The following is a 27305-nucleotide window of genomic DNA, read 5'->3' on the forward strand; positions in this document are numbered from 1 at the left end:
TTTAAGTATACTTATCTTATAAATGCGAATGCTTAGATGGACGTATGTTCCACAGTGGTAGAGCCCGCTTTAACATCTTTCCATGAATGGGTCGGCTCGCTCGGTGTAATATCACGACCTCACAGAAGACAGGCGTAAAGTGGAAGCAATTCCGCGTTTCGTCTTATGAGTGTGGTGCTGGAAGCCCAACTTTAGTCCCTTTTCCTTCCCACCCTTCTTTATAAGAAAAATGGGAAGGGAACGAAGATTTAACAGTGAAGGGGAAACATCCTCTTATGTGCGTCTTCTCCGTCGCTTAAGGGTAGGTAACGCATTCGCTATTGCAAATGTCTATGGGCAGCGGTCTCTTCGCCAGTTTGGCGGATTCAGGTGGCCGCTTGTTACCTTGTTATGATGTAGATGTTATGGCTTCGGTGTGAAACTTAAGTTAATCATTTAACTTCCGCGCAAGTACATCGCAGTAAAAAGCTATCACAATGGGTCATGATATATTTTTATAATTAACAAGATAACCTATGTGATATATAGTAATAAGAATTTGTTACATACTTAAATAATGTCTCTAATATTTTAATATTAAGATAAACTCATCGATGTTAAAAATATTTCGGTTTAAAGGTTATCTCAAGAGTTCAAGTTTACTAATAAATCAACTATTGTCCTAAAGTCCATAAAGATTTGTTTCTCAAACGATTTGAAACCTTTTTACCCTTAAATAAAGTTTGTTTTGCAATCAACAAGTCCTTGTAACTTGATCTCTAATGTACGGCGTTTTAAAACAATAGGCCTTTAGAATTATTGATTTGTGTTACGCAATAGCTAAGACTATTGTCAAATATTTGCGATGTAAATTGGTTGCTTTACATGCGAACTGAATCCGGAATATGCGATCAAATAAATCGAGGCAATTAACGTATGTGAAGAAGAATCCTTCATAGAAGAATTATGGATTAATCGCAAGGCTGTTAACATTATAATCATTACCAGCTCACTATAAGTTCCCACTGAGGAGCTCGGAGCCACTAGAGCCACTAGCTGACTAGGCCATAGTCAACCATGCTGGCCCAGTGCGGGTTGGTTGACCTCACACATATCTTTGATTTTCTTCATCGATATGTGAAGGTATCACGTTTTCCTTCACCGTAAGAATGTCGAGTAAATTATGTATGTATGCAATTCGAAAATCACATCGGTACAGCGGGATTCGAACCCCAGCCTTTAGATGACTTAATAAACCCTTGAGCCACCGACGCTTAATTAATATTAACGTTATAATAATCATCGCAAAAGAATTTTTTTGCTAATTTTAAATGTCCAGGATCACTTCTTTATTTTTACATCAATGTAATGCAGAAAAAGCTGTGGTAAAGTTTTTTCTTAAATAAGAGGAATGTGTTGTGCAGATAATTAACCAGTGGAAATGTAGTTAGCGATATAAAGTATCCAGAACAATATCTTATGGCGTGTTACGAGTTTTATTTAAAAAATAAGGTTAATGCGGAAATTAAAAAGTATTGATACCAGTTCAATAATTGTGTTTTCAAACAAGTCTCGATTAGTTTGTTCAAATTGATTGCGCGTAATTACGCTGTCGTTATCCGATGTTAAGGGGAAGTTTCACGTTTACTTTAGAAATTCCTCGTACATTTTAAAATTGATCTTATAAATATCTCACTTCTTATTATTATAAATGCTAAAGTTAATAAGGATTAATGTTTTTTTAGAAGTAATCTCCGAAAGGGCTTAACGGATCTCGATGTTACTTAGCACAGATAGAACATTGTTCGCCATAACACATAGACTACTTTTTTTTAAATCCGCATGGACAGAGTTGCTTGAAACTAGTACTATAATAAATTTAGGAAATATTAATGCGGACTTTCTTTGATCGGAGTGAACGGAATCCGTTTGCATTATTATTATTATTTTTGTAAATGTTAGCAAAGAACAGATTCAATTTTTTTTATACAATACACCACTGGTCCTTAACAATACCACATCAAAACCGAATGTTTTAACGCATAATACTTGATTGGCTTCACGCTCTGTTTAGATTAGTTTTCACGCTAGGGTAAAGGTATAGTGCGAGTGATAGCGGGAGAGAATAGCGACGCACCTTTACTTCATTTCAATCATTTAAACAATGGAATAGTAAATACAAGAAAAAAATGTAAAAAGTAATTTTTTATTTACAGAGTGTGCAGTAATTGACTAAAATCCGTTCAGAGCACATTTTTGATCTCAAAGGGCCTGTCGCACCAAATTGTAAATGTCTGATGACAATCGAACGTGTAAAAAAATATGATTGAGATATCGGATTTTGTTCCCTTATCTGACAGTGAGGTCATTTTTAAGCTATCTGAGCCTCTATCAGCCAGTGGTGGGACAGGGTCTAAATAAGGTTTAAGAATATTTATTTACCTTAATAAAAATTTACAATTCACTTATTTAAGGTAATTAAAAATAACATTTATAAAAAATTGCAAGCATATAAGAGTTTAAAATATTAACTAAATGTAGGTAGTGTCGGAAACTAGACTTACAAAACAAGACTGATTATTGAGTTGCATCGAAATATGTAAACTAGATGTGGCATGGCACTTAAATAATTTAATGACTAATGGATGGAGTACATTCAGTTACAGGAGTTAAATTCTTTAGATTATGTTCTGCTTTTTTTTATTTTCACCTGTTTAGTACGCGATGTTCTTTAAAATTTACAATACTCATGTACATAACATTACATAAACCCTGTTCTAATGTAACGTATTTATATAGCAGAGAATATAATAGTTTATATACTTAACCAGGGTTAGTTACCCTTTAAGTATGCTCTTAGCACTCTAGGGACTTAACTTTACCAGAATTGTAAATGTAGGCAATAAGTTATGTATTAACGAGAGTGGTTTAACACTTAACTTGGGAAAAACTTAAGTAGACTGCAAGTTTTAGGAATGTAGGCTATTACAGAGATTTAAACGTCTTAAAAATATTTGAGTGACACAAAGGTAGAGGAAGACTGAAGAAAGTATAGATGGACTGTGTGAATACGGATATGCTTAAGAAGGGAATAGATTCATATATGAGTATAACGGCTGATAGAAATGTATTTGAGAGCAGCACATACTGTGTCTACCTCTTAGGGATAAGGACAAGTTGATGATGATGAAAATATTCGATAGATATAATAACTCAGAAATGTACAGCCGGGGAAGGTAATTTTAAATTTTATTTGCAATTTTTGAAATCTTTTAGCGATATTGTGTGTGTTATAGACTCTGTTGTGCCTGATTTGTACCGAAGTGGGAAGCGAATTTAATTCTTTGACTATATCGCAAATCCTAAGTACAATATGGACTGTTACTTTAGAAATAGGTCAATGTACATCAATGTATGAAACCGCAATGTTACGAGACTATCCTGAGCTATATAATGAATAAGTCGTTTCTAACCTGACCTGCCCTTTCTGTGTGACCTCTGGCATAAAGGTCATACGATATTCAATTTTCAACCCTATCACCCAACGGTCGAATTAAAATAGATGACATTTTGTGTTAGGTTAAATGGGATTCGATTTAAAGATGCCTTTTTATTTGAAGATTTGTAACAGTCGGTTTACATTGTCGAACCACTACATGAAAAATTTTTGAACAGTTTTAAAGTCGTGGAACAGTTAATGTTTAATTAAATTAGATTAGATATCTTTATATAGGATCCGGCTCGAAGGACCATTAGTCGGTGTTACTGTTACAACGATCAATAGTAACAATCGTGATTTAAAATTTATAAATGGGGTTTTAGACGCATTTCAAAGGGAAATAATGGTGATCTAGAATTCTTACAAGGTATACATTGAAGCAATTTTTTTTATAAATCGCTCTCGCTAGACCTAATAACGGTATCGACACGGAACTCGTCATGAACTGGAAACAGCACCGCTATGACTGGACTGGATCACATATTGTAATGCCAGGTTCACACTGGGTGGTACAGATAATAGCATGCCAGGCATGGATTGTAAGGCTGGCGCAATGAAGTGTTTACCTTATGCCTGAATTAAATGAATGTTAGTTCAGACTCCAGACTGAGCGCTTGTTAAACTGGCCAAATGTGAGCTAGACATCTATTTATCTATACATATAATAAAATTGGAGTGTTTGTTTTTAATACCAAAAGAAAAAAATCCAGGTTTCGGGAGGATGATGTTTTGCTGATAACGAAAATCGCATTTTTTTTTTGTCTGTCTGTCTGTCGGCATGCCGCGTTTGTTCTCCGAAACGCCTAAGTCGATTTTGACCGGATTTTCACTGAAAGGTAGACATAGCCGGGCATATTATAGGCTTTTCTGCTTTAATATTGCGTGGACGATTGACGGAAACTAAATATTATCTCAGCAAAGCGTTTTTTCCCCGCACGATGATGAAGAAAGAACACGGTCTTGCCAAAATGGAGTCAGTCAATTGGGATTCCAGAGTTTGCCGAGTCAAATACTAAAGTAGGTGTTTGTATACCTAAAATATTTTCTACTATCAATGTATTGTTCAGATAAAGCTTGGCTTTCAAGATCTTATATTCTCTTATATTAGAAATACCTCGAATGTCCATGAAATTTGCTAGCGTGATAGAAATTCTTTAATAAAATGTTCTACTGTAATCCAGCTGTCCGTAATAAAGTCGTAAATGTTTTATGTCTGACTAGCTGTGTCCCGCAACTTCGTCAATGTGAAATTAAACATTAAAAAAAATGTAGCCTATGTTACTCACAGATAAATTACCTTTCTAATGGTGAAATATTTTTTTAAAACGACAGTGGTTTATAAGGGAATTGAATACATGCAAAAATACAAATCTTTCCTCTTTATAATATTAGTATAGACAATGAAGTAATTTTCAACTTTTAATACCGAAGTATTGGTGACGTCATTAGATGATGTCACGGTTAGGTCATACTTGACAGTCACTTGTCTCTGAAGGTCGATTTTAGTCTAAATAATAGCTAAATCATTACGTTTCAAGTTAGCGTTTAGAGGTTTATATATACGCCGTTTTTTTATTTCTTTTTCCCGGTTTTTTATAACTGCTCTCTCGTAACAAAAGCCTAGTTAAGATATTTTTTCATTGTTTAAAATAAATGTGAAATCTATTTAATTAAACGGATTATTCCCAACCGTCACCCCACTCTGTCTCCACTTGAGTATAAAAATATTATCCGTCCCACCTTTTAGTCCCACTATCACCCAATAAGGTAACAGTTGAAACCGTAATGAAATAAAATAAGTTACAACCGTTCCCTCGTCGTAAAAGGTGAGACGGATGGTATTGTTTATGCTCACCTCTCTCCACGTGGGGACAGAGCGGGGCGACGGTTGGGAATAATCCAATTAAACTTACGCGTACCCTTTAATTAAAATGATATTATCTTATTTGTTTGTTCAATGATTTAAAACTCTGTGAAGTTCAATTTAGATTCAGAGTCGAAAGGTTAGCGTGACCTTTCAGTTGTAAGTCGTTCTTTGAACATAGGTCAAAGTTCTTAAGACGTTTGTAGTTTGTACATCGATTCTTACTGTCGGAACACGGGTATTTTGGAATTTGCGATTACATTAGTCAGGTTGTGGAATGGTCTTTCCTTGGTATTTCTAAAGAACGGGTCACTGTTCTTTAGCGAGTCTTCAAAGGCTTTATCAGTCGTTCCTCTATTGGTGTCCATGGGAGTTGATTACTTCGGTCTTCCAGCTCTTTTGACCCCTTCTCAAATCTATACTAATATTATAAAGAGGAAAGATTTGTACTTTTTAACGTATTGAAATAACTCAAAAACTACTGAGCTGACTTCAAAATTTTTGTCACCATTAAAAGGCTACTTTATTATTTACTAACATAGGCTATATTTTTTAATATCACTCGGGCGAAATCGGGAGCAACAACTAAATAAATAAAATACAATGCAAACAAATTCATAGTAATTATTTATGCTTTAAATTCATGCATAAAAGACGAACTGACACCTAGAGTTGGTTTTAAAAGTTTTAGCGTGACTTGTTATACTAAATCTCCACTAAGGAATGACTTATCTAAGTACAAGCCCAACATTGGTTTAGCACAGGTGCATTTGAAACGTTTCCTGTCCTCTTTTGGCTCCTTTTTGACATGTTTTCTTAATAGTCAATAGTCGTACGAGTTCTGACGGAAGACTGCATTCTTTTTGCTCTTGTACTGCGTCCTGTTTAGTTGTTTTGACTTGTTGAAGGAAATTGAACTTTAACATCATCTTAATATAGCTTTATTTCGTATGAGATGTGTGTAATGGTTAAATGGCCAGTAATTTTAACGATTTAAAAAAATAACTTGGAATTTTTGGTTTGGTATTGAAGTGTAGACAAAAGTTGTAGATTGGTTACTTGTTTGAAAAAAAAATATTATTTATACTGTATCGTCGTACAAACGTTTTTTTTTAATTCCAGTAGTTTCGGATTTTGTAGTACACAAACAAATAATATTGGTTGTATCACACAAGGCATATAAGTTTTATAATGCAACAAGCAAAGGGTGCAGTACTCGTACGTTGGCTAATATTCCGCACAAGGCGGGGGTGCGTTACTAAGGGGGCTTGGTATTGATTTTGCATGCATTTGTATGGTAGCGTTTTTTTGTACAGTTGCTTAATCGAGGGGAATCAAGTGAGATGTATAATCATTTTCAATGCTCCCAGATCGTTGGGGTTATGTAAGAATATGGTTATCGATTCATATTGAAAACCATTCTGCCCGCATCTTATAGAAGACTATCTTCCGCCCGCGACTCCGCCCACGTGGAATTAATAAAAAAGTGAGTAGTATATGTGTTTTTACAGAATATCCATTACATCTATACCAAATTTCATCGAAATCCGTGCAGGCGTTTAGGCTACAAACTCTAACAACATACATCTAAACTTTCGCATTTATAATATTAGTTATTATTAAAGTATGATGAATAAAAAACAAAATGTTTTGTTGTAAAACAATGTTTTTGCGAAGCCTTCCAGTCAAAAACATGCATGAAAATGAACGACGGTTGCACGTAAAGTATGAATCTTTGTCATGTTATGCTTGCGCTGAGCGTGCGAGTGAGAGCGCGAAATAAGTGATAGAGAAGCAATCCTGCTTGAGTATGCGATCTGTGACGTCATAATAGTCAACAATTTATTGTTGATCTATGGTCAACTAGCTTGCGATTCCGTCCACATGTAATTAAGAAATACAGAAAATGTGTTCTTCCATACTATCTCTACTTCTCTGTCGAATTTTATCGAGATCCTTTCATCAGTTTAGGTTACAAACTCTAACAAACATCCATCCAATTTGATTTTTTTATTTTCTGGCAACTTCGTCCCCATAAAATTAAAATAATTGGTAAAAATGGGGTCTATGATACTCAGTAATAACGTAGCTTTGTAATGGTGGATTTTTTTTTAATCGGTCTAGTAGTTTTTGAGTTATTTCAATACATACAAAAATATAAATCTTTCCTCTTATATAATATTAGTATAGTATAGATGGATTAATGATGACGTTATATTTTTTTACAGCTGTTTCTGAAGGAGAATGTACACTTTAAATAATTCTTTTATGTTGTTTTTTTGCCAACAAATAGCATAATTAAATGTGAACGATAAGACGGTGTGTTCAGAAAGCGTGAATAGGAAGTTATATAGGTGGAAAGATTAAATGTGGGTCTGCATGTGTAATTATTGAGTTTATCCCCATAGGAAACACATATATATTGCACATACAAGCTTCAGTATCTTGTTCTAGATATACTGTTAGATATTTTGAGACAGATGACTTTAAAATATAGAATGACGGTCATACTTACTTGTAAATTAATTTAAAACAAAAACTGAACTCCAATGCGAAAACGCAAATATATCTAATGTTCCGTGGTGACGACTAGAAAAACACATTGTTGGTTCAAATAAAAATAATAGTACTGATAAAGAGATTTGTATTTTTGTATGTATTAAAATAATTAACAACTACTGGGCTGATTTCATGGATTCTTTTACCATTAAAAAGCTACGATATCAGTGAATAAAATAGGCTATGATGTTTTATTATTTTTAATTTTACGTGGACGAAGTCGCAAGCAACAGCTAGTCTTAAATAAATAACAATTAGTAAATTTAACATGTTAAGTAAAATTGCTTGTAATCTGTGCATTTAAAAAAATAAGGTTTTCGTATATTTTTTCTTGAAGCAATCACTTTCAGTTTGTATAAAAACTCCGGAGTGTTCAATAACAAGGTTATCACGCTAAATTGTAGAGCTTGAAAGGTTTTAGAGGTGCGAGTCTAGGTTTTAAATGTAATATTATAATTGCAGTTTATACACAACAAAGTTTGTACGTAGAATAGAAAGCGGCCCTAAATTACTCGAAGCGTGTCCGCCATTGTGTCTATGCAAGGTTACTTGCTTACCGAACTTGACTTTTTTACATGAAATAGAACGCAATTAAAAGGTATGGAGTTTCTTTTGAATACATTCTATTTACATTTTATAATGTCTCTGACTACGTCCGCGTTAAATTAAAAAAAAAAACAAAGTGCAGCCTATGTGTTCTTCCAGACTATCCTCTACATTTATACCAAATTTCATCGAAATTCGTTTAGCCGTTTAAATACAGTTTGTAGCCTAAACGGCTGAATGGGTTGCGATGAAATTTGGTACAATGTAGAGGATAGTCTGGAAGAACACATAGGTAACTCACTTGATTTTTTTACTTCCACGCGAACGGAGACGGCGGCAAAAGCTAGTATAATGAAACCAGTTTGCGTCGCGTTACGTGCATAATGCGATTTACATACGTATATAGCTGACATTGAACTGTTCCTACGTTAGTCTGCTGACTGAATAACCTTTTTACATGAAATAATGCTTAAGATTGATTCGACAAGGGAACTGTGACTTCACATAATAAGGTTAGAGTTATTTTTATTGCGTTTCGTTTGATGGTTGTTAAATACCGTTATTAGAAACCAAAAACTGACTGATCGTGATCGAATGTCACTTGCTTTAACGGTTGTGTAAGCTACAAGGCCCAATGGAATTGATGTACAGTCAGGGTTACAGGTACGTTTATGGTGATGCGTTTAAAGAAAAATTGCTTTATTTGCAAGCTCTTCTTACATACAACCAAATGAGTTGTAAGGGTAAACGGGTTTAAATAATAAATTAGCTGTTTACCACTGACGAACCTTTTATCGTATAGACCAGGGGTGGCGAACGTAAATGTTCAACATCAAAGTTCCATTTATTTTAAAGGAATGTTTAATGCGGTCTTAGATGTGCCATCGAATAATTTTCGCTGCAATAATTATTACGTCAATTCCATTATGCACCTGCTTTATATTTTTTTCAGTGTTTTTATTATCGACGTGTCCAAAATATTATACCATGTGCTTTTTATTGCAGGCGGGCTAATGGTTCGCCACCCCTGGTATAGACACATTTAAAAACTACGCCTTTCATTGGTTGTTCCGCGTTGTTGTCAGCACTAACACAAAACAAATCCAAGTAGCCTATGTATTCTTCCACACTATCCTCTACATCTATGCCAAATTTCATTGAAATCCGTTCAGCAGTTTAGGCTACAAACTCTAACAAACATCCATCCATCCATCCATCTAAACTTTCACATTTATAATATTAGTATGATAAATATTGGCATGATTCCCCAAAGTACATAGAAATATAAACTCATTCTGGTTATCTTACGTATCTAAAGATCTGTTTATAATGTATCTACGAATTATTTTATGTAATTTTAAGACTGTTCCTAGAATATGAGAGGCCATTGACCGTGTAACGGTGACCTAAAGCCACATAGTGGCATGAATTAATAACCCAGGGCTGTAGGGGCTCGTCTACCGGCTTGCGTGACCTGATTGCCAATAGCTTTATTGCCTTCAATGTGGTTTATAACTACAGATATATTTCTTTATCGTATCTATTAGTTTCCTTATTGTAAAAGACTGTTTTGATAAATAAATGTTGTTTCATATAAAAACCGTTTTTTTATTGTTTTTTTTTTTTTTTCTGCTAAATTAACTAATCATATATCATATCATACTTCATACTAATATTGTAAATGTGAAAGTTTAGATGGATGGATGTATGTTTGTTAGCGTTTATAGCCTAAACGACTAAACGGATCCCTATGAAATTGGGCACAGGTTTAGAGCATAGTCTGGAAGATCACGTAGGGTACTTTTTATCCCGGGAATAGTTACGATTCCCGTGGACTACATTAATTTAGTTTTTTGTTAATGTTTACTCGATCGTTCTGCAACGGGTCAACATGTATTATTGAAATTTGGCTCAGATATAAAACAAAGTCTGGACTACACCTGCGAGAAGTTTCATCCCCGTGATTCATTATGTGATTTATATAGTTCGTATGTTTTCTAATACCACGCGGATGAAGTCGCGGGCAACAACTAGTAGCTATATGAATCATTTGTTTACAGTTCTTTGTACAATTAGGTTTTGTTGAATTGGATTTAATGTAATTCGTTTAACGTGGATTAATGTGAGGTTACTCTTAACCTTATTGTATGAGTTTTACCTAATTTTGTGTCATGAGAATGTTTATTTTATACTGGGTTGCTGAAGTTACCGTTTATTTTATCATTACATAGTGTCATTAGTATTAAATTGAACTATGAAAGGAATAAAACTCAAGCTAAAGTAGTTTCATGAAGTTGTTGAACCAATAACACTAACGAATGGTTAAAAGTAACTGGGAAACCTGCTAACAATTAGGCAAGAATGCGTTTATATCATGCCTGTTATCGTGGTTCGCAACAATTATCTCTTGTTAGTACAGTTAAACGAATTGCCAATTTCGGCGTTTTTATTTCGATACGTGTGTTCGAGGTTTTTTAATCGTTCTGCCGTATTTTATAATCGATCTTGTTAAGTAAATATAAGTATTTTTGTTCATGAACATATCTTGATTATTGCAATTTAGAAGATTAAAGGCTAACTGTTGAAACGAATCTAAAACAATTCCCTTCGGTAGCACCGCTTATAATCTGGTAGACGTCAAAATGTTAATAGAATTTAGAGTTTGAGCGTGACGTGTAAAGCATTTAAGACTAACAATCTTACAAATAAATGCGGTTTAAAGTTCAACTTAGGAATTTAGTCTCGCTTTGATGCCTACGAGCTTACATGGAGGTGCACACTACTCGATTTTTGTTGTGCAACTAAACAGTTGAATGGACTGCGAAACAATCGACAATCGCACAACTGTTGTGCGATTGTTAAAAAATAAATGTGTAAATCTATTTTCAGTATATGGCCGTAAAATATTTTAAAATTATTAATACAGTGAAAGTTATTTTCTCGCAACAAATTTGTTTTGTCTCTAGACCATGTTATGGCCACGGCATTGTTCTTTTCCACTGTTCACTGAAACGTTTAGAAAACAAAGCCTTTATAGAAATTGCCTTGCGTTATCCACGATCGTACTTAATCCACTTTTAATGTCTTTGACCCCGTGGGATAGAGTCCCCGTTATTATAAACAATGGTATGTCAGCGAAATATTTTCTTTGCCGAAACATATATTCATACATGTCAGCACACTTAAAAGACCGAAAGGTATGTTTTTGTATGGGTTTTTCGTAGTAGGAATACACAGTTATATTTCTTTATACAAGTAAACCTTCGGAATCTGTAGAGATTATAGATTTGTTGTCAACATTATTTAGTAACGCCGGAATATTGAAACAACATTTAAATATGTAACAACGTTTGATAAGGAAGCGTTTAAATTTCATTAAAATTTTGACGTCTATCAGATTGTAAGGCAAGCGAAGATAAATTTCGTTTCAATATTCTGTCGTTAACCATTTTGTTTGTGATATACTTTATAGTATGCATTATGGCCCAGTAATCATAAGAAACGTCTCAATAAGATCGACCGAGTATTGATTAGAAGCGCGTTATTTTAAACCGTTAACTTGATTATCTAGCGGTGTGGACCAGCAGTGAAATAGGTCTGTTAACCGCTTTGCTAACGCAATAGGGCTGTCAACTTCAACCGGCGTCAAAAAACGACGAAGGCTGAAGACGAAAAATAAATTACGCCTACTTTTGATTCTTAGAAGGCGATGAAAGAAGAGCGACATATTTGATTTATTTGAATCCAACTGAAATGAAAGAATTAGAGATCTGCCCAAGACAAAATCAAATCTTAAACAAAAAAAATTGGAATGCTATTTGAACGTGACAGCCCTATAGTACGATGATCGTTCAGTAAACATCGCTGTGAAGATCGGAGCCTACAATGTTGGTGTAATTCTATTAACTAGATAAGCTTCCCGTGAAATAGAACGATGCCTTCTTTAAGTAGTTAGGGTAGACTTCCTGATACAATATTTTTATAATTAAAGTATGTTAAAAAGCATACTTATTTGATGGTGATTATAATAGCCAGTGCTGTATACCAGTCGGCATCAATTTCAGAGATCGTAGTGAATATTCATAGTTAAATGCCATTTTATAATAGGAATGATTAACAACACTAGCTATTGCTCGCGGCTACGTCCACGTGATATTTAAATACATAGCCTATGTTACTCCAAAATAACGTAGCTTTTTAATGGTGAAATGATTTTTGATATTAGACCAGTAGTCTTTGAGTTATTTCAATACATACAAAAATACGAACCTTTTCACTTTTTAATATTAGTCTACTAACGCCCGTAACCTTGAGGCCTAATTTTAGTCCCTTTGTCTTTCCACGTTTTCTTAAGAGGAAAGGATGGAAAGGAAAGTGGATTTGACGGTGGAGAAGACGCATCGGAAGGGGAAATGTCTTCTTTATGTGCGTCTCTTTCTCCTTCAATTAAAGGTAGGCAACGCATCTGCAATTGCGGATGTTAAGGGGCAGCGATCGGTTTCCATTTCGGCGGATTCAGGTGGCCACTTACTCGTTTGCCATATTATATTATAATATTAAGGTAGAGCCCATTTTAGGCTCTATTTGGGTCGATCCTGACACATCTTTTTCGCTTTTCTAAATTTATGCACCTACGCATACATTCGTTGGCTTTACAACTTCCCACTCTAGCAATTAGTATAGCAAACATCTTAAAACCGTCTATAGGGTTGTTGTATCCGCTGACTCAGCCGGAAGTGACGTACCTTGGGACGTGCTGAGAACTCTCAATCCCCTTTAGACTAGACGAGGGTACGGTCGCACTAATGTTAGTTTCACACGAGGGTATAACAGGTAAACGTAAAACATAGTGGTATACTGCTGTTGTTTAATTTGCATACTGCAGATCGATTAGCGATGTTGCTAAATACTATTGTTATATCAGGAATGTTAACGCTATTTACAAGAACGTATTGGTAATGCCATGGGTGAAATTGTTGCGAGATTTGTTGGTATGCTTTGCGCCCGGTAAGGACGCTGCAGTAATCTAATACAAATTTTGTCGATGACGTTACTAAAAAGTTCTCACAAATATTCGTGATAAGCAAATAAAATTTGACAATAAGTGTGCGTTAGTAAAATTGTATTGTACTGTTCTATCTCTCTATCTGTTCTCTGCCCTTGTGTGAAACTAGAACACAGATAAGCTTTCAGAAAAGTTAACATGAGCCACAACATAAGGTCGAAGTGCACGTGACTGTACTTGAGACTAGGCATATGAAGGGTTGTTTTACTGATCACTAAGGGCCTGTCCCACCACTGGCTGATAGAGGGTCAGATAGCTTAAAAATGACGTCATTGTCAGATAAAGTAAAAATATCCTATATTCCCATTACATATTTTACACGTTAGATTATTATCAGACAATTTACAAGTACTTGGTAGGACTGACTCTTAGAGTTATCTGAGCATCTATCAGCCAGTGATTAGACAGGCTCCAAGTGTTTTTATTGTTACAGAACAACTAGTCACTGACATTACACATTACAGAATAAAAAACAAGAACAGAGCTGGTATTTCTTGCAACAACTAGTCTGAGATATCAAATAATCAACCAATTATCTCCTCTAACACGCAATAAAATTAAATCTTCGTAATGTAGAACATACTATGCTAGGCGTCCGGTGTTACGCATACCGTTATGCACGGTAATTAGCAACGCACGCAACACTTTTTGTCTGTCTGTTGCGACATATAGAGCGACATCTGGTACATTTCATGTGCATAAAGGAATATTCTCGAAGCATCGTCCTGTCCTTGTCTCAATTATGAATTATAGCTGTTTGCTCGCGGCTTCGTCCCTGTTGAATAAAAAAAATATAGCCTTTGTTACTCACAGATAAATTACCTTTCTAATGCTGAAAGAATTTTAAAATCGGCCCAGTAGTTTTTGAGTTATTTCAATACATACAAAAATACAAGTATTTCCTTTTTAAAACATTAAGTGTAGACTAGCTGTTGCTCGCGAATTCACCCGTGTGAAATTAAAAGATATGGCCTATGTTACTCACATATAAATTAGCTTTGTAATGGTGAAAGAATTTTTAAAATCGGCCCAATACTTTTTGAGTTATTTGTTGTTTCATCTTTATAACATTAAGTATAGATATCAGGTTATGTACTTGACATCGGTTTATAATTATTTATTTTGAAATTTATTTTCACAGGGGCCTATGTCGAAGCGACGATAATGATTATCTTACTACTTTCTTAAACAGATGTCCGTTGTAGACGGGTAAGCCAGGATAGTGTTTACATCCAAATTTACTTCTTGTGTTTGCCTCATGCAATTCTTCCCTGCTTATAATGTGCTCCTACGTTAGCATGTCTTGTATTCACTCGTGTATCAACTTTTATTAAATAAACAGTTGGCTTAATCGGTATGGCTTCGCGCGGGGCGTTTGAGCAATTCGCATGTCATTTGATATTGAATAGGGTATAGCGACATGGAGAAAACGGTTTAAAATGAAAAAATAATCTTATTCGAATGCGAAGAGGAGGTTTTATTTTCATTTTCTTTTTTTTTTCAAGGATTATTGACGTCCTAATATAGTTAAATAAAACCAAGCGGTCTCTATACTAATATAAAGGGTGTAAGATTTTATTGTTGGCAGTGAATAGGCTTTGAAACTGCTGATCCGATTTGAATAACTCTTTCAATTTTGGGAAGCTACACTGTCCTAGGGTAAAGTTGGCTATCTTGATTACTATTTTTTTTTAATCCTGCACGAAAGAAGTCGGTTTCAAAAACCGATAATGCTAAAACACGTATCTTGCTGCAGGTTTCAAACGAAATAAAGATCTACAATCAAATGAAATTGCTAATAAAGTGTTTGGTATCAAATCAGGTATTTCTAAATCCGTCGATTACTGTATATTGTATCGTAGTTATCGGTTTCACGTAGCTATAAACCTAATTAAACTGGTATCGCGTAAACGGACGTACTGTTTGCCCAAAACATATATGTTGACTCATTGTTTTGATTTCCATGTTAACGCAATTAATTCGTAGGTGCTGTATTCGTACTTGTGATCGTTCAATATATTAACATACTAGCTTTCGCCCGCGACTCCGATCGTGGTAGAACCTAGCATATGTATTCTTCCAGACTATCCTCTACATCTAAGACATATTTCGTAAAGTTTCGTTTATCAGTTTGGGCTACAAACTCTAACAAACATCCATCTAAACTTTCGCATTTATAATATTAGTGAGTTTAGTAAGATTTAAAGAAGAATGTTGTAAATAACTAAATTTGTAAAAAATGGTAGGAGTACACTGCTTCAGTAACTCTTCTTACTTCTAAATTTGTCAAGTCTTTTATAGTTTCAAAGGTCGTAGCATAGTTTCAAAAAACATTGTCAATGTGTTCCTACGAATATCTAATATTTGAACTTCGAAGGTAACTCCAGAACGGATAAAGGGATCTCAATGAAATTTAGCAATGACATGGGACATTGTCTGCATGAACACATAGGCTACTTACTAAGTTTTTTTTTAATTCGCGAGGAAGGGTCGCTGTCAAAAGCTACTCAGATTGAAACTGTGCAGTTATTTTGTAGCGAACCAGCATTTGTAGCGGTTCTTAAAAATGAGAGTTGGAAAATCTAAATAAAATAAAAACTATAACACAGAAAGCAAATGTTTGCTCTTAATAAATTCGCAGTATAATCGACGTCAGATTACGAAATGAGTTTTTGTGACGAAAGCCGAATCTAAATCGAGATTGTTTCTGACGCGGGCGTGTTGATGATTGATGTGGAGGCGGATTACTAGTAATTGGGAATATGATCTCTGTGTCTATGGTTTTAAGGTACTTTTTGCTGTGTATTATAAACGTTTCTTATTAGTGTATTGGTTTTCAGTATTAAATACGCGTAACGTAACCTAATTGTAAGTTATCGGCTAGTATGTTTTTGTTATAACTATTTTAATAGTACTTTCTGGGCATATTGAAGGATTTGTAACCTATGTTAAACTGATTCGAACCTAGGACCTAAACCACCGACCGTCGATGTCTATAGTATGGGCGTCATATCCATATTATGCTTAAATAAAATATATTCTTCTTTAGCTCTTATGTTTTCTTCCAATTTGTACGGAATAACCTTACCATAAACACCGTTTTTCCAAGTATCTATCCATCCCTCTGTTCGCCACTACCAATATGGCCGTCGTGTAGCCCAGTTAATACAACACTTTTATTTCTGACATCTGATTACTGTCCGATTATTAACATAACAAATAGAATTCTTACATTTTAAAATTATGCAACAAATATTTAAATAATACGTTTGATCATAATTACGAAGTTTATATTGCTATTTTCAATAAAGATAAATGGTATTGATTTATAGCACAGGCTAAATAACCTTTAAGAAATACGGACTACATCAAAATAGTTAAAAAGTTACCAATAGTGTGATTTAAATGAAAGAAAATAAACTGTAATAGTACCAATTCTTAGATGTTTTTCGTCGGTGGGAACCTACGGTTATTTGGTTTAAATTTAACTTGTTACAATTAGAATTACTAAGGTGATCGTCTTCGTGTAAGGTTGACGTGAGACAGCTCAATAAGGGTAGGGGTCGTTGGCCGTCAAGCGTGTCGAGTGGCTAGGGGCACATGCAGACGGGGTTGCGATGTCCGTACTACGTATGCTCCTATGAACGTAGACGTAACCCAGGAAATTAAATTTTTCCAGTTTAATTTTTTACAATCTCATTGTACTTCGATGATTTAAATGTACTTATATTGAATTGAAAATTTATTTTAACCTTGTTAAAGTAAATTAGATTTCAAAGTTCTTGTTAAGCAGAATTTTAAATTAAGAAATGTAATTTAGCCAAAAAACAAGTTACGACTTTATTCGTAAGGACCGTCTTCTGTCTACGCCATACCTCAAGAGGACTTATACTCTGACTGCTGTCGCCTCCAAGGCTTCGTCCACGTGGAATTAAAAACTCATTTAGCCTACGCAGTTTTACAAACTGTTTGCTATTTTTGTTTCACATTACATCCAGATCCATTGACTTTCTATAGTAAAGCACATAATCATGATCCTGTCCTTATCCCATTCTTGTAGCTTTAGAGTATCAAGTTTTTGTTCATAGCGTTCTATAATCCGTCATCTCAGTCATCACTCCCTTATTGATCACGTCACCTTTCACACAATCCATCCATCTCTTTCTAGGTCTACCTCTACCGGTGTACCTCCACACTAACAAGTTCCCCTTGTCATTTGGATTATTCCCATCTTGTATTGCATAACATGCCAACCTTTTATTCCTATAAGTATCTTTAATTTCTTGTACTCGGTATATTAAAATGTTTCTTCCAAAACATTTCTAAGAATATTTTAATCATTACGTCAAAGACAAACATCTTAACAGAAATTACGTGGAAATTATTATGACCTTTGAAAAGGGAAATTATTACGTGGAAATCTGTTTCTCGGAATTTCAAACGAAATGTTATTGCGCGTCCTTAGAAATTGCGGTTGCTGATATTTTCGTTTATTAATAAAAGTTAATTATTTTCTTTTCAGGTAATTAATGGTGAATAGCGGCAATGGTGACCAATCAGCCAAGTAAAAGTAAACTTTTTCAATTAGTTGGTTTACTAAATTATTTTTTACTTTGTTATTTAAAATGCTCGTAAATGTCTTAAGCCTACACACATAACTAACAGTGTTAACTGAACTGTCAATTTATCTGTACAGTTAGAATTTGTCTCCACAAAGTTTTGACAGTTGACAGTCCAGTTAGAAATGTGCGTATATAGGCTTAAGCTTTGTAATGTCTTCTAATTTGTAAAATATTATTTGCCTGTAACATGCGACAACAGTTAATGCGTGTAATATCCGGGACTATGAACAATTATTGTCACACTATCTCCCTCTGGCATCTCCACGCCCCACAAAATCTGTTACATTTGTAAAATTAAACCATAATACGTGACGGAAATTGTGATTTATTTCGTAACGATAAAAGCTGGAGTTTATCGTAGGAGCGTTGATGTAGTCTTGGTCTTGTAGTTCTTCAATCCTGGCCGTGATTGGACCGTGTTCTTACGGTGAACTCAATCCACATATACTGAACATGTCAGGGAAGTCAATCCGCAATGAGACAGAAGCATTGACTTCTACCTACTTAATTAAGACTAGCTCGCGATTTCGTCCACGCAATATTAAGAATATAGTAGCCAATAATATGCCCGTTTATATCAGCTACCCTTCAGTGAAAGTCCAATCGAAATCGGCCCAACCGTTTCGGAGATTACCCGGAAACGCAGCTTGCGGACAGACACACAGACAGACAAAAAATAAATAAATGCGATTTACGTTATCAGCAACGCAAATATACAATCTTCCTGAAATCTGCAATTTTTCTTTTGATATTACAGACACTCCAATTTTTTTATATGTATACATAGGATTGAGCCCCTTTGTATACGACACATACATTGTGTAGTCAAAATTAGGTTTACTTAACTTTTTGCTGAGGAATTCAAAGACAAATATAAACCAGAGAGAATCTAACCGTGTTGTTCTATCATAAACTTTGCTTATTGTCCGTAAAACTTTTTAATTAACTCTCCTAGCGCATCCAGCGCAAAACAACTGACATGTGAATATTGCGCGCGGTGCGGTCGCTGGTGCTTGCAGCGCTGAAATTGCTTTATTATTGAATTAGTTGCGCTGTCAGTTGTAGGGTGGAGATGTTTATGAAATACCATAGACTATGTAGGAAAAGATGGAAAACGCAACACATTAAGTGACTCCCACCTAAAGGTATTTACAATATAATAATGAGTCCATGCTTTGTCATTTTACTTCGCACGGGTTGACATTTATTATGAAACAATCTATACTAACATTATAAAGGGGAAATATTTGTATTTTAATTTGTATTGAATTAACTTAAAAATTACTGAGCCGATTAAAAAAATCTACGTTGTCACTGAGTAAGATAGGTATATTTTCAAATTTCACGTGGACAAAGTCGCGAGCAACAGCTAGTGTAAAATATAACCTATGTCACTCAGAAATGATGTATTATTTTAATTATGAAATAATTTTTAATATCGGTTTATTAGTTTCTGCATTTATTAGTTACAAACTTTAGTAGAAAAGAGTAGTCCCAGCCCGTGTTCTGTAAGATTGGTTATTGCATTCAAAACTAGTACAATTAAATAATCTTGTGCCGATATTTCCAAGTAAATTAGCAATTTTACTAGCTTATGTAACATACAAGTATGGAGATAAATGCATGCGATGAAGCTTTTAATTAACTAATTAGTTGCGATTAGCATTCATGCAACGTTACGTACGATATTTGTTGACGCGGAACGAAGGGTTCCGTACTGAGTTGTAAGAATAGATTATAATGAAACTGTTATAAATGTAAATCTTATTAATCCAACTAATATTATAAACGTGAAACTTTAGATGGATGGATGTTTGAGTTAGATGTTAGAGTTTGCAGCCTTAACGGCTGAACAGAATGCGATGTAATTTGGTGTAAATGTAGGGGTTAGTCTGGAAGAACGTATAGGCTACTCAGTTTTGTTTTTTGGAATTTCAAGCAGACGGACTCGCGGGCAAGTGTAAATTTAAAAAATAAAACGATGTAAATTGCGTGAACGGTGACATGTTCAAGAAGGGAGTAATGAGATGACGGATGATAGAGTTATGTGGAGGACGAAAACCTGTTGGGCAGACCTTACGGGAGTAGGATAAGGGGGGGCGGGGGGGTGATAAAGATGATGAATTAAGTAATAGAATAATAATACCTGAGCATTTACAATATTAGGAGACTTAAACAAGCATTGTCGGTGTACAAACCGTTTGGAAGCACGTCGCTGTATTTTCCACTTAATTTGAGCTTAAAAGCGGCTTTGAAGGATAATCCGCTTCACAAAATGTTACCGTGCGTACCCTCTCTAATTATGCATCAATAGATACTTATACAAGTTGATTGTTTGTTACTATGTGCGAAACATAGCTGCTACTTTTGTTAAACTCGTACTCAGAGTTGCTTAGTTGTCGCTTAGTTAATTTATCGTACTTAATCTACGGTTATAGATCTTTTTAGTGACTAATTAGATGTCTTTCGATTCGTTTTCATCCCTTCGTTTAAATTAGTAGTTTTCGCCCGCGACATAAGTTAGTAGCGTAATATATTCTTCCAGACTATACTTTATATCTAAGCCAAATTTCATCTAGATCCGTTCAGCGGTTTAGGCTACAAAGTAATAAACATCCATACATCTAATCTTTTGCATTTTTATTAGTAAAACGTTTTGTTGATATAAGAAAATCTTACTGTACATGTTTCCACGAAACCTCTTTGTGGTTATTTTATCGAAATATCCATAGTTTTGCACGATCATGGTGACTATCGTACTATTAGTTTAGGGGAAATGTGTTTGCGGCGTTTGTCGCTTACCGTTCGTGTTCACACCAATATGAGCGTTTATGTTGCTGCAAATTTAATAGTATATTTCTAGAACATTCGTTTAACATGTTTAAAGATTAAATTTTGACTATGGATGGTGTAAACTAATGTTTGTATATGTTTTTCCGAGCGATACTTTCTTACTTCATAGTCCTTAGTACTAGGATCTCATAAAATATTAGCATGTTTAATTTGGACACAGTCTATAAAGTCCTCGATATGAGAGCTCGGTATCACGGATAGTAATTTAAAATTTTCTTACTGGAAATATCTTATATACCACGTTCGCAAGTTAGGTATCTATATCTATACTAATATTATAAAGAGAAAACATTTGTATTTTTGTATGTATTGAAATAACTCAAAAACTACTGTATCGTTTAAAAAAAAGCTTTATGATCTCGTATTGACGTAGGTTGTAGTATTTTTTTATTTTACGCAGACGAAGTCGCGATTAACAATTGTACGTTGAAGGGTTTTTGAACGAGTTTTTACTTTTTCAAAAATGCTTTATGGCTACACGTATTGATTGATTTTGATGTGGTGTTATTTAATTTGCTTCCTAGAGTGTTACACAATCAGAATCAGATTATCATCATCATCATCATCACCAGCTCACTACACATCCCCACAGCTCGAAGGGATGACTAGACCATAGTCAATTAGTATAGCTATGAACATTCAGATTATAGTTTGCTGTAAATGGAAGCCCTTTTAAAACGATTTTTATACATACTTAGGTATGTTATGTCTGGTATTGTTTCGGGGAATAGAACATACGTGTTTTAATAACTGAAACGGTCCAGATAGTGTGGTCTATTTAAAGAGTGGCGTTTATTTCGTAAACAATACAACGTGGGCGATCGGAGACGGTCAGTAGTCGGTTGTAGAATGGTATCAGGGGTGGAATAGAATTGATAGAATATGGTATTATACATTTGTATGTAATTTAATCTAGAATAGATGATTAACGGATAGTTGTAGTCGTTTTCGTTGTAAGTTTAAGTGCTTTGTATTTCTTTGATCGAGATAGTAATGTTATATACACTATGGTATTTATTTATCTTACTAATACTATAAATGTGAAAGTTTAGTTGCATGGATGGATGTTTGTTAGAGTTTATAGCTTAAACGGTTTAACAAATCTCGATGAAATTTGCCTGTCTGACCGCAAGCCGCGTTTGTTCCGGGTAATCTCCGAAACGGCTGGGCCGATGACCCTTCAGTAAGGGTAGTTAACATAGACGGGCATAGTATAGGCTACTTTTTTATTTTAATATTGTGCAGACGAAGTAAACGATAGTAGATGGTAAACGATAGTGTTTTGTTTTATAATGTTTACAAAAAATGTTTATCATTCTCATTCTCAAATGTTGAGGCAACAACCCCATTACTCCATATACATTATGCCCGCCCACTACAGCCCTACTAATATGGTAACATGACACGGCTATATTAACCACACTAAGTATGCAAATGAGATTATAAAACTCTAAGCGCAAATACTAACGCCTTGGGCGTTGGGCGATCGAAAATTCTTGCTTTTTAAAAAAAAAAACTTAAGGTTTTTGAATCCAATCTTTAATTGGTTTCAAACTTTTGAAGTGGATCTGTGTTTCTCTTGTTTTTGTTTTTTGAGAAATGTAAGTGTCTTTGACCAACGTTAGCGGATTTAGCTACCAAATATTACTGTCTCTACTTGTACTTGTAAATTGCATATGCCAAAGTAACCGTAATCAAGTGTCAATTGAAACATTGCTTTTTCTATTTTTATTCACAGTTTAAAAATTTAAAACACCAGCACGATACCCAAAATAGTTTTTATCCGTGGTAAATTCTACGACTAGATAAAACGATGTTTTTAACAATTTTTATCGTAACTATTCAGTATTGTATCTTGCTCTTCGACTTTCCGATCGAATGTTTTGTTTTTTCATCTTAGAGTTTCATTTTTGTCTTAGTGGCCAGCAAGCGATCTGTTTTATAGAATGTTTAATCTTTGCCCATCAAAGAGTAAATAAGTGACTCTTTAATCAACATTACGAAAATGAGGGATAGCGATATTGTAGTTATACACCTGTAACAATATTGGAGTCAACTTATTAAACATTTTGCCTTTCTTAATTACGGGAATCGTTAAAGTACACGCGAACTATACATTGCAACTTTAGTTTCAAAATATCCTTTGCCTCCAACTTCGATGCGGCTTCCGATCGGGTTACGAAACCATTTGTGTTACTTTCGTATATCATTTATTAAACTACCAAGGTTATGCGAGCATTTGTTATTTTGTAAATTAAAGCAGTCATTTGTAAAGGGTTCCGTAACATATTTATTAAATTACTAGCTTTCTCCCGCGACTCCGTCCGCGTGGAAATAAAAAAAACAAAAATAAGTTGCCTATGTGTTCTACCAGATTATCGTCTACATCTATGCCAAATTTCATCGAGATTCGTTCAACAGTTTAGGCTACAAACTCTAACAAACATCCATCCATCCAAAATAGCCAGAATTTGTCATTTTAATGAAAATGTGTACATTTTTAGAGAAAAACTGTTTTGAATTAAATACTAGAAAGTGAATAAAGCATAGTAAAAAACGGTTAACAACGACAGTAGTAAACATAGTCTAGTAACTGTTTTTGTAAATTTAAAATTCCTTTGTTATTTTATCTAGGTTCGCTTGTAGTCCACAGGTGTTTGAAGTTTAGAGCTTTTAAATACTTGATATAATATGTGTTAGCTGTCCTTGAATGACCTTAGTTTTATTTATGCATATGTTGGTTTTGTCCTTGGTTCCTTTGTTAATAGATAGTTATTACAAAACCCTTTCAGCCTAAGGTATTATATACTGTATTGAAATAAAAGTAATCTTATTATAATATAAATGCGAAAGTTTAGATGGATGGATGTTTGTTAGAGTTTGTAATCTAAATTGTTGAACGGTTTTCGATGAAATTTGGCATAAATTTAGAGGAAAGTCTAGAACACGTAGGCAACTACTTTTGTATTTGTTTTTAATTTCACGCGAACGGATTCACGGGTGTAAGCGAGTTTTAAAATATTTTCGAAATGTGAAGTTCAATTTACAAACTATTAGTACTAAAGTAAATTTTGGATGTCCGATTAAATTAATTAGATGTTTTAAAAAGTTGAAATTGTACTAAAAGAATTTATCTCGTTCACGCTTATACGTTGAAAGGACTTCTTTGTGATATACTTGTGATAGTAATTTGAAACTGGTTTTACAGTTATCATGTACGCAGGAATGACTGCTCAGCATTGTTCTCACGCCTGTGCTGTGTGTAATATTTGTACTGTGCATATGATATATGATATGAACGAACTGGAGATGTCTCGTCATATCTTATGTTGGGATGCTGAAGTTTCCTTTTTTATCACTATCTTTTGACCTCGACACTTCGTGGAATATAAATACAAAAGTGAGTAGCCTCTGTTCTTCCAGATTATTTTCTACATCTATGTCAAATTTCATCCAGATCCATTCAGCCGCTTAGGCTACAAACTCTAAAAAGTATCCCTCCGTCTAAACTTTTGTTGCGTCTCACTGCAACACCGGCGGGGATGAGGGGCGAAGGGGCCCTTTCAGCCCTCGTCCGTCCCCCGCGCGCCCTCACACCGCATCGGCCAGTTGCGCTCCACGCCATAATCCAACAACACGTCATCTATTTATCTTTTGTATCTTTCTTACAATAAACTGTTTAACTGCAATTCAGTATCATTCAACTATACCAGAATATACAGTCCACCCATATCATTGGTCCTTCGAGCCGGATGGCTTATCAACTTTCTCATTTATAGTACCAAGACTACTGTTTTGTTTTTGTTAAAGGTTGTCAGTATCTAATTATTGTATATCCTAATTTAAGAATATTTCAATTTTCTGTAAAATTAAGAAGATTATACAATAAACACAATAATCTAATTAGTAAGTCAATAGCTATTATAACTCAGTCAAAGAAAGTTTATGTACAGTCAGTTGCAAATATGTGTAGATTTTTAAAACTTTAGAACCTTGTAGGCGGTGTGAAAATAGTATCTATTCATGTGTATTAACAGAAATCCACTTGATGTAATAACAAGTTGTATTTACTCCGGCGGTACATTGAAAGTTTTAATACGACATATTGCTATGTGCTCGTAACCAGGTCAAGTGCAATTAATTCATTCTTATAAATAGTGAGAGAATTTATCCTCTGGCTATAGCTAATAAATTTAACCTCTGTTCTCTTATTAGTAGTTAGTAAAAGACATTTTTTTATTGTAGCGAAATTAAATATTGTAAAAATGTATAGCCCATATTTCTCAGAATTAACGTACCTCTTTAATGGTGAAAGAAAAAGTGATTTTTTTAATCGGCCCAGTAGTTTTTAAATTAATTGAATACATACAAAAATCCAAAAATACAAATCTTTTCTCTTTACAATATTAGTAAACGGAACTAAAGTTTTCGAGCTTCGCATATTGAAACTCGAGTATAATTTCATTAATATTTGTAAATCGCAAAGCTTAGAAAATATTATTTTGTAACTTGAATACCGCGAACGAAGGTGACTGTACATAGGCAGACATTGGTACCAATACTGCTTTCCACCATTGCTCACTCGGCGAGGGGAGAAAGCGTATTGTGCCGTTATACTTAAGGCAAATACGCATTCGATTGATCCTCTATTATGAAATTTATACGTTGCTTTTTACACTATTTGTCAATAATTATTTGTCTTATGTTTAAGCTCAAAGCTGGATGGATGATTCCGTGAGATTTCTGTGTTGTATGAGGGATTCTAATAGTTTCTGTGGCGATAAAATTGGTAATAATCCATCATCAGTACCGGTTTTATCGCTACTAGTTCCCTTGGCTTTCATTTTCCATGCACTACACTTTTAGGGGCTTTAAGAGAGAGTGTACTGCTAGGTCGTCCAACCGCGCCCCAATCTAAAGCTGACAGTATCGGCAAGCTAAAATACACCATGTTTCATATTCCAGTCTATTCCATCTATAATCTCTTAAGATCTCATATAAAGACAAAAATCGGAACTACATTAAGTAACTAAATGGCATCTTGTTAAATCCAGCACATTATAAATTCAAACATGAAGGCACTATATGAAAGTGGATATAGCAAATATTGAAACTGAACACTGCAGTTTGGTATGAATTATGTTGGTAAAACAGTGGCCGGCCGCGGCTGCGGTCAGACTACGGTATTAGGTATTATGTTTCATTGCATGTAGAATGTTTTCGCTTTCTCTCAATACTATCTTCACATATAACTCGGAATTGCAATTTCTACTGTTGTAATGCAGCTTCTAAAATATCTCTCCATTAGAGTTGCTATTAAAAGAAACACTATATACAGCTATGTTAATTTATTTAAATTTTTGGTTGAAGTCGAACTCTGCGAACCTCTACACCGCGAACTAGAAAAGTGTCAACGCCATCTATCATATGTGTCGTGTTTTAATGCTTAAAAGAACATCCTGAATGATTTGAAAATCATAATCATCTTGCTTTAACCTGCTTCCGTAAACTCGGCGCACCGGTTTTCGTCCTCCAGCTGCCGTCTTTCGTCATCTTCTTCACATGGAACCTTTGACGCAATCTACCCATCTCTTTCTAAGTCTACTTCTACCGGTGTTCCCTCCACACTCAACTGACTGGAGAAACAGTAGAATTTCGCCTGTACATGCCACCAGCAACTACCATATTTTATAAATTAAGTTTTCTTCTTTGAAAGAATGAAAGAATTTTAATATTAATTTCTATGATGTGACCTTAAAATGTAGTGTAGACTAGACGTTGAATCGATAGGATTTGTTTGACTGTTTCGTGTCTGATGAATGATTTGATTACACGGAATTGTATAAAAGCTTGATCATTTACTTTGTTGTTTTAACCATTTTCAATGTCTTACGTCATGCCATAGACTGTGTCATGATATCAACATATTCATTGCCGTTTAAGTTACAAAATAATGCTATAATCCAACTACCTTAGCTGACCCGGTGAGCAGAAGCAACTTTAAATTATATCAATGACAAATAAGTGTCACAAAGATTCTTGTTTGACGTGAACAATCTTACAAATTTAACTTTATACCACGTTTATTTGTAGGGCTGTAGATGTCTTACATTGTTTGTTATAGTCTATGCCTACAAAGGTTGAATTTATTTTTAATAGAAGTAACTGCGATCACATCGCTTCATCGGGCCAAAAAAGTTTGTCGCTCTACAAGCGACGCGAGTCAACTTGTCGAACAACCGGTCGGACAAGAAATCGATAAATTAGTTCAACTCTAATGAATTCTTCGACCGATATTCGTTTACTCGTTTATACCGT

The 27305-nt window shown here is 34.6% G+C and overlaps 1 protein-coding gene across 1 annotated transcript in view; it reads left to right on the forward strand.

Annotated features, from left to right (window-relative positions):
* The window catches only part of LOC106109943 (MTSS1-like protein), a 138624-nt gene that overhangs the window by 6433 nt on the left and 104886 nt on the right, over positions 1 to 27305 (forward strand). The gene's annotated exons all lie outside the window — the stretch shown is intronic.

The sequence above is a fragment of the Papilio polytes genome, unplaced genomic scaffold (genome assembly GCF_000836215.1).
Source record: "Papilio polytes unplaced genomic scaffold, Ppol_1.0 DF820956.1, whole genome shotgun sequence".
Lineage (NCBI taxonomy): Eukaryota > Metazoa > Arthropoda > Insecta > Lepidoptera > Papilionidae > Papilio > Papilio polytes.